This window comes from Balaenoptera physalus (genome assembly GCF_965194825.1).
Source record: "Balaenoptera physalus genome assembly, chromosome: 8".
NCBI lineage: Eukaryota > Metazoa > Chordata > Mammalia > Artiodactyla > Balaenopteridae > Balaenoptera > Balaenoptera physalus.
The window spans coordinates 34,292,020-34,310,549 of record NC_138887.1 but is presented as its reverse complement, the minus strand read 5'-3'; positions in this window follow the sequence as shown (position 1 = coordinate 34,310,549).

Here is an 18,530-nt window from a genome sequence, read left to right as displayed (position 1 = left end):
AACAGGAGGTTAAAGGTGCTGATTGTCCAAGGAGGGAGATTGCTAGTAAAGCGGCTGGAATGGCGAACCCGAGCACAAGGAGATGAGAAATGAGGTGCGTTTCAGAAACCTTTCCCGATCACACGGTGTACCATCTTCTGGGTTTCTCATGCATGTTTTCGATGTAGGAAGATGCCCTTGAACCTGGAGATTTGGGACCCATGGGATGGGTACCACGCAGTATTACTTTAAAGGGTCTGCGTTTGCTCACCCAACCTCACCAAACCTCTCAGCCCCAAGAGTGTCCACCCTTATGTCTCAATCAGCTGTGGGTCTAGATATGGTCAATCCAGGTGGCATCACAGCCCCTGAACGAATTTTGTAAGAATTTCTCTCTCCTTCACTGTCTTTGTTTCACGGGTTTTTAAAAGTAATTGATTTTTATAATGGGGTTTAGCTGCTTTTCACTGCTGTGTTTATGCCGCTTTACACCCACTTGACTCACTTACAGAGAGATATCAATACATAGGTTTTAAGATTCTTACTAGTCAGATATATTCTTGGGCGGTGAATAGGGTGTGTTGAGTCCAATTCACTGAGCAAGGAGTAGGTCTTGTCTATTACCTATTGGGTTTATGGAACGGTATCTGAGCTAATTTGAAACCCTTGTTTTATGCATCACCCCACCTCACCTTTCCCGTTAGGCAGCCATAGTGTGTTTTCTAAACGTGTGACTCTGTTCTGTTTTGTAATTCAGTTCAAGGGTAGCGGTTTTTACATTCCCTCTATAAGTGATATCTTATGATAAGTGTCTTTTTCTGTGTGACTTATTTCACTTAGAATCGTCGTACCTAAATCCACTCATCATGCTGCTACTAGCCTTATGACGTTGATTTCATGACTGAGTGATATTCCATTGTACATAAGGACCACAACTTCTTTATCCATTTTTCTCTTTCCTGGGATATTTAAGGTGTAACGAAGTGGAGGTTCTTGTCAACAGAGCAGCCCTAACCTTTGGGGTGCCTGTGTCTTGCTGATTTTTAGTTTTCCCAATTTATACGCCCATGAGTGGAAGTGCCCTATGCTCTCTAAGCTGAGTTTTTTAGATGTTTCAGGACACACCGTACACTTCTCCAGAGTGGCTGTTGGCAATTTACATCCTGCCCATCAGCGTAGCAAGGCTCCCGTTTCTCCATGGCCTGTCCTGCATTTCTGGTTTTGACACTTTATTCAGCATGGCCCTTTTGACCGATGGGAAGCGAGACTTCTTTGTAGCGCTGATTTGCCTTTCCAGGTTGCTTGGTTGGCCAAAAAGGGCGTATGCGTTTTTTCCTGAATATATTCAGGAAAAAACGCATACGCCCTTTTTGGCCAAGGGCATCATTGTCGAGGTTTTGCCGCTTTTCCTGTGCTTTAAAGGCGATTCGAATCTCCCTCCTGAAATCTGTTTCCTGCAATTCTGCCTTGCTTTCAAATCCTCTTCGTTGCCTTCCCTCAATATATTTGTGGACGAGAGTGATCATGTATAAGTCTGCAGGTTTGTGAATTACAGTGCCCCTGAGCTCCATTTTTCAACTCGCTTTCTTGGGAGCTGGCCGCAAAAGCGCAGGATTGCTTCAGGCCCTACTGTGGTCCAGGGCGACAGGCTGAGCCTGTGGTTAATTCTTCTTCCTGATGGGAAAATAGAGTGACCTGTGCCTGTCCCAACACCTAGAGCTAGTCTCTCATTGGTTCCCCCTCTTCCCGTTCATCCTCAGGACAAATTGCAACCTGGACGGAACAGGAGGTTAAAGGTGCTGATTGTCCAAGGAGGGAGATTGCTAGTAAAGCGGCTGGAATGGCGAACCCGAGCACAAGGAGATGAGAAATGAGGTGCGTTTCAGAAACCTTTCCCGATCACACGGTGTACCATCTTCTGGGTTTCTCATGCATGTTTTCGATGTAGGAAGATGCCCTTGAACCTGGAGATTTGGGACCCATGGGATGGGTACCACGCAGTATTACTTTAAAGGGTCTGCGTTTGCTCACCCAACCTCACCAAACCTCTCAGCCCCAAGAGTGTCCACCCTTATGTCTCAATCAGCTGTGGGTCTAGATATGGTCAATCCAGGTGGCATCACAGCCCCTGAACGAATTTTGTAAGAATTTCTCTCTCCTTCACTGTCTTTGTTTCACGGGTTTTTAAAAGTAATTGATTTTTATAATGGGGTTTAGCTGCTTTCACTGCTGTGTTTATGCCGCTTTACACCCACTTGACTCACTTACAGAGAGATATCAATACATAGGTTTTAAGATTCTTACTAGTCAGATATATTCTTGGGCGGTGAATAGGGGGTGTTGAGTCCAATTCACTGAGCAAGGAGTAGGTCTTGTCTATTACCTATTGGGTTTATGGAACGGTATCTGAGCTCAAATGAAACCCTTGTTTTTTGCATCACCCCACCTCACCTTTCCCGTTAAGCAGCCATAGTGTGTTTTCTAAACGTGTGACTCTGTTCTGTTTTGTAATTCAGTTCAAGGGTAGCGGTTTTTATATTCCCTCTATAAGTGATATCTCATGATAAGTGTCTTTTTCTGTGTGACTTATTTCACTTAGAATCGTCGTACCTAAATCCACTCATCATGCTGCTACTAGACTTATGACGTTGATTTCATGGCTGAGTGATATTCCGTTGTACATAGGAACCACAACTTCTTAATCCATTTTTCTCTTTACTGGGATATTTAAGGTGTAACGAAGTGGAGGTTCTTGTCAACAGAGCAACCCTAAACTTTGGGGTGCCTGTGTCTTGCTGATTTTTAGTTTTCCCAATTTATACGCCCATGAGTGGAAGTGCCCTATGCTCTCTAAGCTGAGTTTTTTAGATGTTTCAGGACACACCGTACCCTTCTCGAGAGTGGCTGTTGGCAATTTACATCACGCCCATCAGCGTAGCAAGGCTCCCGTTTCTCCATGGCCTGTCCTGCATTTGTCGTTTTGACACTTTATTCAGCATGGCCCTTTTGACCGATGGGAAGCGAGACTTCTTTGTAGCGCTGATTTGCCTTTCCAGGTTGCTTGGTTGGCCAAAAAGGGCGTATGCGTTTTTTCCTGAATATATTCAGGAAAAAACGCATACGCCCTTTTTGGCCAAGGGCATCATTGTCGAGGTTTTGCCGCTTTTCCTGTGCTTTAAAGGCGATTCGAATCTCCCTCCTGAAATCTGTTTCCTGCAATTCTGCCTTGCTTTCAAATCCTCTTCGTTGCCTTCCCTCAATATATTTGTGGACGAGAGTGATCATGTATAAGTCTGCAGGTTTGTGAATTACAGTGCCCCTGAGCTCCATTTTTCAACTCGCTTTCTTGGGAGCTGGCCGCAAAAGCGCAGGATTGCTTCAGGCCCTACTGTGGTCCAGGGCGACAGGCTGAGCCTGTGGTTAATTCTTCTTCCTGATGGGAAAATAGAGTGACCTGTGCCTGTCCCAACACCTAGAGCTAGTCTCTCATTGGTTCCCCCTCTTCCCGTTCATCCTCAGGACAAATTGCAACCTGGACGGAACAGGAGGTTAAAGGTGCTGATTGTCCAAGGAGGGAGATTGCTAGTAAAGCGGCTGGAATGGCGAACCCGAGCACAAGGAGATGAGAAATGAGGTGCGTTTCAGAAACCTTTCCCGATCACACGGTGTACCATCTTCTGGGTTTCTCATGCATGTTTTCGATGTAGGAAGATGCCCTTGAAACTGGAGATTTGGGACCCATGGGATGGGTACCACGCAGTATTACTTTAAAGGGTCTGCGTTTGCTCACCCAACCTCACCAAACCTCTCAGCCCCAAGAGTGTCCACCCTTATGTCTCAATCAGCTGTGGGTCTAGATATGGTCAATCCAGGTGGCATCACAGCCCCTGAACGAATTTTGTAAAAATTTCTCTCTCCTTCACTGTCTTTGTTTCACGGGTTTTTAAAAGTAATTGATTTTTATAATGGGGTTTAGCTGCTTTCACTGCTGTGTTTATGCCGCTTTACACCCACTTGACTCACTTACAGAGAGATATCAATACATAGGTTTTAAGATTCTTACTAGTCAGATATATTCTTGGGCGGTGAATAGGGGGTGTTGAGTCCAATTCACTGAGCTAGGAGTAAGTCTTGTCTATTACATATTGGGTTTATGGAACGGTATCTGAGCTAATTTGAAACCCTTGTTTTATGCATCACCCCACCTCACCTTTCCCGTTAAGCAGCCATAGTGTGTTTTCTAAACGTGTGACTCTGTTCTGTTTTGTAATTCAGTTCAAGGGTAGCGGTGTTTACACTCCCTCTATAAGTGATATCTCATGATAAGTGTCTTTTTCTGTGTGACTTATTTCACTTAGAATCGTCGTACCTAAATCCACTCATCATGCTGCTACTAGACTTATGACGTTGATTTCATGGCTGAGTGATATTCCGTTGTACATAGGAACCACAACTTCTTAATCCATTTTTCTCTTTACTGGGATATTTAAGGTGTAACGAAGTGGAGGTTCTTGTCAACAGAGCAGCCCTAAACTTTGGGGTGCCTGTGTCTTGCTGATTTTTAGTTTTCCCAATTTATACGCCCATGAGTGGAAGTGCCCTATGCTCTCTAAGCTGAGTTTTTTAGATGTTTCAGGACACACCGTACCCTTCTCGAGAGTGGCTGTTGGCAATTTACATCACGCCCATCAGCGTAGCAAGGCTCCCGTTTCTCCATGGCCTGTCCTGCATTTGTCGTTTTGACACTTTATTCAGCATGGCCCTTTTGACCGATGGGAAGCGAGACTTCTTTGTAGCGCTGATTTGCCTTTCCAGGTTGCTTGGTTGGCCAAAAAGGGCGTATGCGTTTTTTCCTGAATATATTCAGGAAAAAACGCATACGCCCTTTTTGGCCAAGGGCATCATTGTCGAGGTTTTGCCGCTTTTCCTGTGCTTTAAAGGCGATTCGAATCTCCCTCCTGAAATCTGTTTCCTGCAATTCTGCCTTGCTTTCAAATCCTCTTCGTTGCCTTTCCTCAATATATTTGTGGACGAGAGTGATCATGTATAAGTCTGCAGGTTTGTGAATTGCAGTGCCCCTGAGCTCCATTTTTCAACTGGCTTTCTTGGGAGCTGGCCGCAAAAGCGCAGGATTGCTTCAGGCCCTACTGTGGTCCCGGGCGGCAGGCTGAGCCTGTGGTTAATTCTTCTTCCTGATGGGAAAATAGAGTGACCTGTGCCTGTCCCAACACCTAGAGCTAGTCTCTCATTGGTTCCCCCTCTTCCCGTTCATTCTCAGAACAAATTGCAACCTGTACGGAACAGGAGGTTAAAGGTGCTGATTCTTCAAAGAGGGAGATTGCTAGTAAAGGGGCTGGAATGGCGAACCCGAGCACAAGGAGATGAGAAATGAGGTGCATTTTAGAAATCTTTCCCGATCACACCGTGTACCATCTTCTGGGTTTCTCATGCATGTTTTCGATGTAGGAAGATGCCCTTGAACCTGGAGATTTCGGACCCATGGGATGGGTACCACGCAGTATTACTTTAAAGGGTCTGCCTTTGCTCACCCAACCTCACCAAACCTCTCAGCCCCAAGAGTGTCCACCCTTATGTCTCAATCAGCTGTGGGTCTAGATATGGTCAATCCAGGTGGCATCACAGCCCCTGAACGAATTTTGTAAGAATTTCTCTCTCCTTCACTGTCTTTGTTTCACGGGTTTTTAAAAGTAATTGATTTTTATAATGGGGTTTAGCTGCTTTTCACTGCTGTGTTTATGCCGCTTTACACCCACTTGACTCACTTACAGAGAGATATCAATACATAGGTTTTAAGATTCTTACTAGTAAGATATATTCTTGGGCGGTGAATAGGGTGTGTTGAGTCCAATTCACTGAGCAAGGAGTAGGTCTTGTCTATTACCTATTGGGTTTATGGAACGGTATCTGAGCTAATTTGAAACCCTTGTTTTATGCATCACCCCACCTCACCTTTCCCGTTAGGCAGCCATAGTGTGTTTTCTAAACGTGTGACTCTGTTCTGTTTTGTAATTCAGTTCAAGGGTAGCGGTTTTTACATTCCCTCTATAAGTGATATCTTATGATAAGTGTCTTTTTCTGTGTGACTTATTTCACTTAGAATCGTCATACCTAAATCCACTCATCATGCTGCTACTAGCCTTATGACGTTGATTTCATGACTGAGTGATATTCCATTGTACATAAGGACCACAACTTCTTTATCCATTTTTCTCTTTCCTGGGATATTTAAGGTGTAACGAAGTGGAGGTTCTTGTCAACAGAGCAGCCCTAACCTTTGGGGTGCCTGTGTCTTGCTGATTTTTAGTTTTCCCAATTTATACGCCCATGAGTGGAAGTGCCCTATGCTCTTTAAGCTGAGTTTTTTAGATGTTTCAGGACACACCGTACACTTCTCCAGAGTGGCTGTTGGCAATTTACATCCTGCCCATCAGCGTAGCAAGGCTCCCGTTTCTCCATGGCCTGTCCTGCATTTCTGGTTTTGACACTTTATTCAGCATGGCCCTTTTGACCGATGGGAAGCGAGACTTCTTTGTAGCGCTGATTTGCCTTTCCAGGTTGCTTGGTTGGCCAAAAAGTGCGTATGCGTTTTTTCCTGAATACATTCAGGAAAAAACGCATACGGCCTTTTTGGCTAAGGGCATCATTGTCGAGGTTTTGCCGCTTTTCCTGTGATTTAAAGGCGAATCGAATCTCCCTCCTGAAATCTGTTTCCTGCAATTCTGCCTTGCTTTCAAATCCTCTTCGTTGCCTTCCCTCAATATATTTGTGGACGAGAGTGATCATGTATAAGTCTGCAGGTTTGTGAATTACAGTGCCCCTGAGCTCCATTTTTCAACTCGCTTTCTTGGGAGCTGGCCGCAAAAGCGCAGGATTGCTTCAGGCCCTACTGTGGTCCAGGGCGACAGGCTGAGCCTGTGGTTAATTCTTCTTCCTGATGGGAAAATAGAGTGACCTGTGCCTGTCCCAACACCTAGAGCTAGTCTCTCATTGGTTCCCCCTCTTCCCGTTCATCCTCAGGACAAATTGCAACCTGGACGGAACAGGAGGTTAAAGGTGCTGATTGTCCAAGGAGGGAGATTGCTAGTAAAGCGGCTGGAATGGCGAACCCGAGCACAAGGAGATGAGAAATGAGGTGCGTTTCAGAAACCTTTCCCGATCACACGGTGTACCATCTTCTGGGTTTCTCATGCATGTTTTCGATGTAGGAAGATGCCCTTGAACCTGGAGATTTGGGACCCATGGGATGGGTACCACGCAGTATTACTTTAAAGGGTCTGCGTTTGCTCACCCAACCTCACCAAACCTCTCAGCCCCAAGAGTGTCCACCCTTATGTCTCAATCAGCTGTGGGTCTAGATATGGTCAATCCAGGTGGCATCACATCCCCTGAACGAATTTTGTAAGAATTTCTCTCTCCTTCACTGTCTTTGTTTCACGGGTTTTTAAAAGTAATTGATTTTTATAATGGGGTTTAGCTGCTTTCACTGCTGTGTTTATGCCGCTTTACACCCACTTGACTCACTTACAGAGAGATATCAATACATAGGTTTTAAGATTCTTACTAGTCAGATATATTCTTGGGCGGTGAATAGGGGGTGTTGAGTCCAATTCACTGAGCAAGGAGTAGGTCTTGTCTATTACCTATTGGGTTTATGGAACGGTATCTGAGCTCAAATGAAACCCTTGTTTTTTGCATCACCCCACCTCACCTTTCCCGTTAAGCAGCCATAGTGTGTTTTCTAAACGTGTGACTCTGTTCTGTTTTGTAATTCAGTTCAAGGGTAGCGGTTTTTATATTCCCTCTATAAGTGATATCTCATGATAAGTGTCTTTTTCTGTGTGACTTATTTCACTTAGAATCGTCGTACCTAAATCCACTCATCATGCTGCTACTAGACTTATGACGTTGATTTCATGGCTGAGTGATATTCCGTTGTACATAGGAACCACAACTTCTTAATCCATTTTTCTCTTTACTGGGATATTTAAGGTGTAACGAAGTGGAGGTTCTTGTCAACAGAGCAACCCTAAACTTTGGGGTGCCTGTGTCTTGCTGATTTTTAGTTTTCCCAATTTATACGCCCATGAGTGGAAGTGCCCTATGCTCTCTAAGCTGAGTTTTTTAGATGTTTCAGGACACACCGTACCCTTCTCGAGAGTGGCTGTTGGCAATTTACATCACGCCCATCAGCGTAGCAAGGCTCCCGTTTCTCCATGGCCTGTCCTGCATTTGTCGTTTTGACACTTTATTCAGCATGGCCCTTTTGACCGATGGGAAGCGAGACTTCTTTGTAGCGCTGATTTGCCTTTCCAGGTTGCTTGGTTGGCCAAAAAGGGCGTATGCGTTTTTTCCTGAATATATTCAGGAAAAAACGCATACGCCCTTTTTGGCCAAGGGCATCATTGTCGAGGTTTTGCCGCTTTTCCTGTGCTTTAAAGGCGATTCGAATCTCCCTCCTGAAATCTGTTTCCTGCAATTCTGCCTTGCTTTCAAATCCTCTTCGTTGCCTTTCCTCAATATATTTGTGGACGAGAGTGATCATGTATAAGTCTGCAGGTTTGTGAATTGCAGTGCCCCTGAGCTCCATTTTTCAACTCGCTTTCTTGGGAGCTGGCCGCAAAAGCGCAGGATTGCTTCAGGCCCTACTGTGGTCCCGGGCGGCAGGCTGAGCCTGTGGTTAATTCTTCTTCCTGATGGGAAAATAGAGTGACCTGTGCCTGTCCCAACACCTAGAGCTAGTCTCTCATTGGTTCCCCCTCTTCCCGTTCATTCTCAGAACAAATTGCAACCTGTACGGAACAGGAGGTTAAAGGTGCTGATTCTTCAAAGAGGGAGATTGCTAGTAAAGGGGCTGGAATGGCGAACCCGAGCACAAGGAGATGAGAAATGAGGTGCATTTTAGAAATCTTTCCCGATCACACCGTGTACCATCTTCTGGGTTTCTCATGCATGTTTTCGATGTAGGAAGATGCCCTTGAACCTGGAGATTTGGGACCCATGGGATGGGTACCACGCAGTATTACTTTAAAGGGTCTGCGTTTGCTCACCCAACCTCACCAAACCTCTCAGCCCCAAGAGTGTCCACCCTTATGTCTCAATCAGCTGTGGGTCTAGATATGGTCAATCCAGGTGGCATCACAGCCCCTGAACGAATTTTGTAAGAATTTCTCTCTCCTTCACTGTCTTTGTTTCACGGGTTTTTAAAAGTAATTGATTTTTATAATGGGGTTTAGCTGCTTTTCACTGCTGTGTTTATGCCGCTTTACACCCACTTGACTCACTTACAGAGAGATATCAATACATAGGTTTTAAGATTCTTAGTAGTCAGATATATTCTTGGGCGGTGAATAGGGTGTGTTGAGTCCAATTCACTGAGCAAGGAGTAGGTCTTGTCTATTACTTATTGGGTTTATGGAACGGTATCTGAGCTAATTTGAAACCCTTGTTTTATGCATCACCCCACCTCACCTTTCCCGTTAGGCAGCCATAGTGTGTTTTCTAAACGTGTGACTCTGTTCTGTTTTGTAATTCAGTTCAAGGGTAGCGGTTTTTACATTCCCTCTATAAGTGATATCTTATGATAAGTGTCTTTTTCTGTGTGACTTATTTCACTTAGAATCGTCATACCTAAATACACTCATCATGCTGCTACTAGCCTTATGACGTTGATTTCATGACTGAGTGATATTCCATTGTACATAAGGACCACAACTTCTTTATCCATTTTTCTCTTTCCTGGGATATTTAAGGTGTAACGAAATGGAGGTTCTTGTCAACAGAGCAGCCCTAACCTTTGGGGTGCCTGTGTCTTGCTGATTTTTAGTTTTCCCAATTTATACGCCCATGAGTGGAAGTGCCCTATGCTCTCTAAGCTGAGTTTTTTAGATGTTTCAGGACACACCGTACACTTCTCCAGAGTGGCTGTTGGCAATTTACATCCTGCCCATCAGCGTAGCAAGGCTCCCGTTTCTCCATGGCCTGTCCTGCATTTCTGGTTTTGACACTTTATTCAGCATGGCCCTTTTGACCGATGGGAAGCGAGACTTCTTTGTAGCGCTGATTTGCCTTTCCAGGTTGCTTGGTTGGCCAAAAAGGGCGTATGCGTTTTTTCCTGAATATATTCAGGAAAAAACGCATACGCCCTTTTTGGCCAAGGGCATCATTGTCGAGGTTTTGCCGCTTTTCCTGTGCTTTAAAGGCGATTCGAATCTCCCTCCTGAAATCTGTTTCCTGCAATTCTGCCTTGCTTTCAAATCCTCTTCGTTGCCTTCCCTCAATATATTTGTGGACGAGAGTGATCATGTATAAGTCTGCAGGTTTGTGAATTACAGTGCCCCTGAGCTCCATTTTTCAACTCGCTTTCTTGGGAGCTGGCCGCAAAAGCGCAGGATTGCTTCAGGCCCTACTGTGGTCCAGGGCGACAGGCTGAGCCTGTGGTTAATTCTTCTTCCTGATGGGAAAATAGAGTGACCTGTGCCTGTCCCAACACCTAGAGCTAGTCTCTCATTGGTTCCCCCTCTTCCCGTTCATCCTCAGGACAAATTGCAACCTGGACGGAACAGGAGGTTAAAGGTGCTGATTGTCCAAGGAGGGAGATTGCTAGTAAAGCGGCTGGAATGGCGAACCCGAGCACAAGGAGATGAGAAATGAGGTGCGTTTCAGAAACCTTTCCCGATCACACGGTGTACCATCTTCTGGGTTTCTCATGCATGTTTTCGATGTAGGAAGATGCCCTTGAACCTGGAGATTTGGGACCCATGGGATGGGTACCACGCAGTATTACTTTAAAGGGTCTGCGTTTGCTCACCCAACCTCACCAAACCTCTCAGCCCCAAGAGTGTCCACCCTTATGTCTCAATCAGCTGTGGGTCTAGATATGGTCAATCCAGGTGGCATCACAGCCCCTGAACGAATTTTGTAAGAATTTCTCTCTCCTTCACTGTCTTTGTTTCACGGGTTTTTAAAAGTAATTGATTTTTATAATGGGGTTTAGCTGCTTTCACTGCTGTGTTTATGCCGCTTTACACCCACTTGACTCACTTACAGAGAGATATCAATACATAGGTTTTAAGATTCTTACTAGTCAGATATATTCTTGGGCGGTGAATAGGGGGTGTTGAGTCCAATTCACTGAGCAAGGAGTAGGTCTTGTCTATTACCTATTGGGTTTATGGAACGGTATCTGAGCTCAAATGAAACCCTTGTTTTTTGCATCACCCCACCTCACCTTTCCCGTTAAGCAGCCATAGTGTGTTTTCTAAACGTGTGACTCTGTTCTGTTTTGTAATTCAGTTCAAGGGTAGCGGTTTTTATATTCCCTCTATAAGTGATATCTCATGATAAGTGTCTTTTTCTGTGTGACTTATTTCACTTAGAATCGTCGTACCTAAATCCACTCATCATGCTGCTACTAGACTTATGACGTTGATTTCATGGCTGAGTGATATTCCGTTGTACATAGGAACCACAACTTCTTAATCCATTTTTCTCTTTACTGGGATATTTAAGGTGTAACGAAGTGGAGGTTCTTGTCAACAGAGCAGCCCTAAACTTTGGGGTGCCTGTGTCTTGCTGATTTTTAGTTTTCCCAATTTATACGCCCATGAGTGGAAGTGCCCTATGCTCTCTAAGCTGAGTTTTTTAGATGTTTCAGGACACACCGTACCCTTCTCGAGAGTGGCTGTTGGCAATTTACATCACGCCCATCAGCGTAGCAAGGCTCCCGTTTCTCCATGGCCTGTCCTGCATTTGTCGTTTTGACACTTTATTCAGCATGGCCCTTTTGACCGATGGGAAGCGAGACTTCTTTGTAGCGCTGATTTGCCTTTCCAGGTTGCTTGGTTGGCCAAAAAGGGCGTATGCGTTTTTTCCTGAATATATTCAGGAAAAAACGCATACGCCCTTTTTGGCCAAGGGCATCATTGTCGAGGTTTTGCCGCTTTTCCTGTGCTTTAAAGGCGATTCGAATCTCCCTCCTGAAATCTGTTTCCTGCAATTCTGCCTTGCTTTCAAATCCTCTTCGTTGCCTTTCCTCAATATATTTGTGGACGAGAGTGATCATGTATAAGTCTGCAGGTTTGTGAATTGCAGTGCCCCTGAGCTCCATTTTTCAACTGGCTTTCTTGGGAGCTGGCCGCAAAAGCGCAGGATTGCTTCAGGCCCTACTGTGGTCCCGGGCGGCAGGCTGAGCCTGTGGTTAATTCTTCTTCCTGATGGGAAAATAGAGTGACCTGTGCCTGTCCCAACACCTAGAGCTAGTCTCTCATTGGTTCCCCCTCTTCCCGTTCATTCTCAGAACAAATTGCAACCTGTACGGAACAGGAGGTTAAAGGTGCTGATTCTTCAAAGAGGGAGATTGCTAGTAAAGGGGCTGGAATGGCGAACCCGAGCACAAGGAGATGAGAAATGAGGTGCATTTTAGAAATCTTTCCCGATCACACCGTGTACCATCTTCTGGGTTTCTCATGCATGTTTTCGATGTAGGAAGATGCCCTTGAACCTGGAGATTTCGGACCCATGGGATGGGTACCACGCAGTATTACTTTAAAGGGTCTGCCTTTGCTCACCCAACCTCACCAAACCTCTCAGCCCCAAGAGTGTCCACCCTTATGTCTCAATCAGCTGTGGGTCTAGATATGGTCAATCCAGGTGGCATCACAGCCCCTGAACGAATTTTGTAAGAATTTCTCTCTCCTTCACTGTCTTTGTTTCACGGGTTTTTAAAAGTAATTGATTTTTATAATGGGGTTTAGCTGCTTTTCACTGCTGTGTTTATGCCGCTTTACACCCACTTGACTCACTTACAGAGAGATATCAATACATAGGTTTTAAGATTCTTACTAGTCAGATATATTCTTGGGCGGTGAATAGGGTGTGTTGAGTCCAATTCACTGAGCAAGGAGTAGGTCTTGTCTATTACCTATTGGGTTTATGGAACGGTATCTGAGCTAATTTGAAACCCTTGTTTTATGCATCACCCCACCTCACCTTTCCCGTTAGGCAGCCATAGTGTGTTTTCTAAACGTGTGACTCTGTTCTGTTTTGTAATTCAGTTCAAGGGTAGCGGTTTTTACATTCCCTCTATAAGTGATATCTTATGATAAGTGTCTTTTTCTGTGTGACTTATTTCACTTAGAATCGTCATACCTAAATACACTCATCATGCTGCTACTAGCCTTATGACGTTGATTTCATGACTGAGTGATATTCCATTGTACATAAGGACCACAACTTCTTTATCCATTTTTCTCTTTCCTGGGATATTTAAGGTGTAACGAAGTGGAGGTTCTTGTCAACAGAGCAGCCCTAACCTTTGGGGTGCCTGTGTCTTGCTGATTTTTAGTTTTCCCAATTTATACGCCCATGAGTGGAAGTGCCCTATGCTCTCTAAGCTGAGTTTTTTAGATGTTTCAGGACACACCGTACACTTCTCCAGAGTGGCTGTTGACAATTTACATCCTGCCCATCAGCGTAGCAAGGCTCCCGTTTCTCCATGGCCTGTCCTGCATTTCTGGTTTTGACACTTTATTCAGCATGGCCCTTTTGACCGATGGGAAGCGAGACTTCTTTGTAGTGCTGATTTGCCTTTCCAGGTTGCTTGGTTGGCCAAAAAGGGCGTATGCGTTTTTTCCTGAATATATTCAGGAAAAAACGCATACGCCCTTTTTGGCCAAGGGCATCATTGTCGAGGTTTTGCCGCTTTTCCTGTGCTTTAAAGGCGATTCGAATCTCCCTCCTGAAATCTGTTTCCTGCAATTCTGCCTTGCTTTCAAATCCTCTTCGTTGCCTTTCCTCAATATATTTGTGGACGAGAGTGATCATGTATAAGTCTGCAGGTTTGTGAATTGCAGTGCCTCTGAGCTCCATTTTTCAACTCGCTTTCTTGGGAGCTGGCCGCAAAAGCGCAGGATTGCTTCAGGCCCTACTGTGGTCCCGGGCGGCAGGCTGAGCCTGTGGTTAATTCTTCTTCCTGATGGGAATATAGAGTGACCTGTGCCTGTCCCAACACCTAGAGCTAGTCTCTCATTGGTTCCCCCTCTTCCCGTTCATCCTCAGGACAAATTGCAACCTGTACGGAACAGGAGGTTAAAGGTACTGATTCTCCAAGGAGGGAGATTGCTAGTAAAGCGGCTGGAATGGCGAACCCGAGCACAAGGAGATGAGAAATGAGGTGCGTTTTAGAAACCTTTCCCGATCACACGGTGTACCAACTTCTGGGTTTCTCATGCATGTTTTCGATGTAAGAAGATGCTCTTGAAACTCGAGATTTGGGACCCATGGGATGGGTACCACGCAGTATTACTTTAAAGGGTCTGCGTTTGCTCACCCAACCTCACCAAACCTCTCAGCCCCAAGAGTGTCCACCCTTATGTCTCAATCAGCTGTGGGTCTAGATATGGTCAATCCAGGTGGCATCACAGCCCCTGAACGAATTTTGTAAGAATTTCTCTCTCCTTCACTGTCTTTGTTTCACGGGTTTTTAAAAGTAATTGATTTTTATAATGGGGTTTAGCTGCTTTCACTGCTGTGTTTATGCCGCTTTACACCCACTTGACTCACTTACAGAGAGATATCAATACATAGGTTTTAAGATTCTTACTAGTCAGATATATTCTTGGGCGGTGAATAGGGGGTGTTGAGTCCAATTCACTGAGCAAGGAGTAGGTCTTGTCTATTACCTATTGGGTTTATGGAACGGTATCTGAGCTCAAATGAAACCCTTGTTTTTTGCATCACCCCACCTCACCTTTCCCGTTAAGCAGCCATAGTGTGTTTTCTAAACGTGTGACTCTGTTCTGTTTTGTAATTCAGTTCAAGGGTAGCGGTTTTTATATTCCCTCTATAAGTGATATCTCATGATAAGTGTCTTTTTCTGTGTGACTTATTTCACTTAGAATCGTCGTACCTAAATCCACTCATCATGCTGCTACTAGAATTATGACGTTGATTTCATGGCTGAGTGATATTCCGTTGTACATAGGAACCACAACTTCTTAATCCATTTTTCTCTTTACTGGGATATTTAAGGTGTAACGAAGTGGAGGTTCTTGTCAACAGAGCAGCCCTAAACTTTGGGGTGCCTGTGTCTTGCTGATTTTTAGTTTTCCCAATTTATACGCCCATGAGTGGAAGTGCCCTATGCTCTCTAAGCTGAGTTTTTTAGATGTTTCAGGACACACCGTACACTTCTCCAGAGTGGCTGTTGGCAATTTACATCCTGCCCATCAGCGTAGCAAGGCTCCCGTTTCTCCATGGCCTGTCCTGCATTTCTGGTTTTGACACTTTATTCAGCATGGCCCTTTTGACCGATGGGAAGCGAGACTTCTTTGTAGCGCTGATTTGCCTTTCCAGGTTGCTTGGTTGGCCAAAAAGGGCGTATGCGTTTTTTCCTGAATATATTCAGGAAAAAACGCATACGCCCTTTTTGGCCAAGGGCATCATTGTCGAGGTTTTGCCGCTTTTCCTGTGCTTTAAAGGCGATTCGAATCTCCCTCCTGAAATCTGTTTCCTGCAATTCTGCCTTGCTTTCAAATCCTCTTCGTTGCCTTCCCTCAATATATTTGTGGACGAGAGTGATCATGTATAAGTCTGCAGGTTTGTGAATTACAGTGCCCCTGAGCTCCATTTTTCAACTCGCTTTCTTGGGAGCTGGCCGCAAAAGCGCAGGATTGCTTCAGGCCCTACTGTGGTCCAGGGCGACAGGCTGAGCCTGTGGTTAATTCTTCTTCCTGATGGGAAAATAGAGTGACCTGTGCCTGTCCCAACACCTAGAGCTAGTCTCTCATTGGTTCCCCCTCTTCCCGTTCATCCTCAGGACAAATTGCAACCTGGACGGAACAGGAGGTTAAAGGTGCTGATTGTCCAAGGAGGGAGATTGCTAGTAAAGCGGCTGGAATGGTGAACCCGAGCACAAGGAGATGAGAAATGAGGTGCGTTTCAGAAACCTTTCCCGATCACACGGTGTACCATCTTCTGGGTTTCTCATGCATGTTTTCGATGTAGGAAGATGCCCTTGAACCTGGAGATTTGGGACCCATGGGATGGGTACCACGCAGTATTACTTTAAAGGGTCTGCGTTTGCTCACCCAACCTCACCAAACCTCTCAGCCCCAAGAGTGTCCACCCTTATGTCTCAATCAGCTGTGGGTCTAGATATGGTCAATCCAGGTGGCATCACAGCCCCTGAACGAATTTTGTAAGAATTTCTCTCTCCTTCACTGTCTTTGTTTCACGGGTTTTTAAAAGTAATTGATTTTTATAATGGGGTTTAGCTGCTTTCACTGCTGTGTTTATGCCGCTTTACACCCACTTGACTCACTTACAGAGAGATATCAATACATAGGTTTTAAGATTCTTACTAGTCAGATATATTCTTGGGCGGTGAATAGGGGGTGTTGAGTCCAATTCACTGAGCAAGGAGTAGGTCTTGTCTATTACCTATTGGGTTTATGGAACGGTATCTGAGCTCAAATGAAACCCTTGTTTTTTGCATCACCCGACCTCACCTTTCCCGTTAAGCAGCCATAGTGTGTTTTCTAAACGTGTGACTCTGTTCTGTTTTGTAATTCAGTTCAAGGGTAGCGGTTTTTATATTCCCTCTATAAGTGATATCTCATGATAAGTGTCTTTTTCTGTGTGACTTATTTCACTTAGAATCGTCGTACCTAAATCCACTCATCATGCTGCTACTAGACTTATGACGTTGATTTCATGGCTGAGTGATATTCCGTTGTACATAGGAACCACAACTTCTTAATCCATTTTTCTCTTTACTGGGATATTTAAGGTGTAACGAAGTGGAGGTTCTTGTCAACAGAGCAGCCCTAAACTTTGGGGTGCCTGTGTCTTGCTGATTTTTAGTTTTCCCAATTTATACGCCCATGAGTGGAAGTGCCCTATGCTCTCTAAGCTGAGTTTTTTAGATGTTTCAGGACACACCGTACCCTTCTCGAGAGTGGCTGTTGGCAATTTACATCACGCCCATCAGCGTAGCAAGGCTCCCGTTTCTCCATGGCCTGTCCTGCATTTGTCGTTTTGACACTTTATTCAGCATGGCCCTTTTGACCGATGGGAAGCGAGACTTCTTTGTAGCGCTGATTTGCCTTTCCAGGTTGCTTGGTTGGCCAAAAAGGGCGTATGCGTTTTTTCCTGAATATATTCAGGAAAAAACGCATACGCCCTTTTTGGCCAAGGGCATCATTGTCGAGGTTTTGCCGCTTTTCCTGTGCTTTAAAGGCGATTCGAATCTCCCTCCTGAAATCTGTTTCCTGCAATTCTGCCTTGCTTTCAAATCCTCTTCGTTGCCTTTCCTCAATATATTTGTGGACGAGAGTGATCATGTATAAGTCTGCAGGTTTGTGAATTGCAGTGCCCCTGAGCTCCATTTTTCAACTCGCTTTCTTGGGAGCTGGCCGCAAAAGCGCAGGATTGCTTCAGGCCCTACTGTGGTCCCGGGCGGCAGGCTGAGCCTGTGGTTAATTCTTCTTCCTGATGGGAAAATAGAGTGACCTGTGCCTGTCCCAACACCTAGAGCTAGTCTCTCATTGGTTCCCCCTCTTCCCGTTCATTCTCAGAACAAATTGCAACCTGTACGGAACAGGAGGTTAAAGGTGCTGATTCTTCAAAGAGGGAGATTGCTAGTAAAGGGGCTGGAATGGCGAACCCGAGCACAAGGAGATGAGAAATGAGGTGCATTTTAGAAATCTTTCCCGATCACACCGTGTACCATCTTCTGGGTTTCTCATGCATGTTTTCGATGTAGGAAGATGCCCTTGAACCTGGAGATTTGGGACCCATGGGATGGGTACCACGCAGTATTACTTTAAAGGGTCTGCGTTTGCTCACCCAACCTCACCAAACCTCTCAGCCCCAAGAGTGTCCACCCTTATGTCTCAATCAGCTGTGGGTCTAGATATGGTCAATCCAGGTGGCATCACAGCCCCTGAACGAATTTTGTAAGAATTTCTCTCTCCTTCACTGTCTTTGTTTCACGGGTTTTTAAAAGTAATTGATTTTTATAATGGGGTTTAGCTGCTTTTCACTGCTGTGTTTATGCCGCTTTACACCCACTTGACTCACTTACAGAGAGATATCAATACATAGGTTTTAAGATTCTTAGTAGTCAGATATATTCTTGGGCGGTGAATAGGGTGTGTTGAGTCCAATTCACTGAGCAAGGAGTAGGTCTTGTCTATTACCTATTGGGTTTATGGAACGGTATCTGAGCTAATTTGAAACCCTTGTTTTATGCATCACCCCACCTCACCTTTCCCGTTAGGCAGCCATAGTGTGTTTTCTAAACGTGTGACTCTGTTCTGTTTTGTAATTCAGTTCAAGGGTAGCGGTTTTTACATTCCCTCTATAAGTGATATCTTATGATAAGTGTCTTTTTCTGTGTGACTTATTTCACTTAGAATCGTCATACCTAAATACACTCATCATGCTGCTACTAGCCTTATGACGTTGATTTCATGACTGAGTGATATTCCATTGTACATAAGGACCACAACTTCTTTATCCATTTTTCTCTT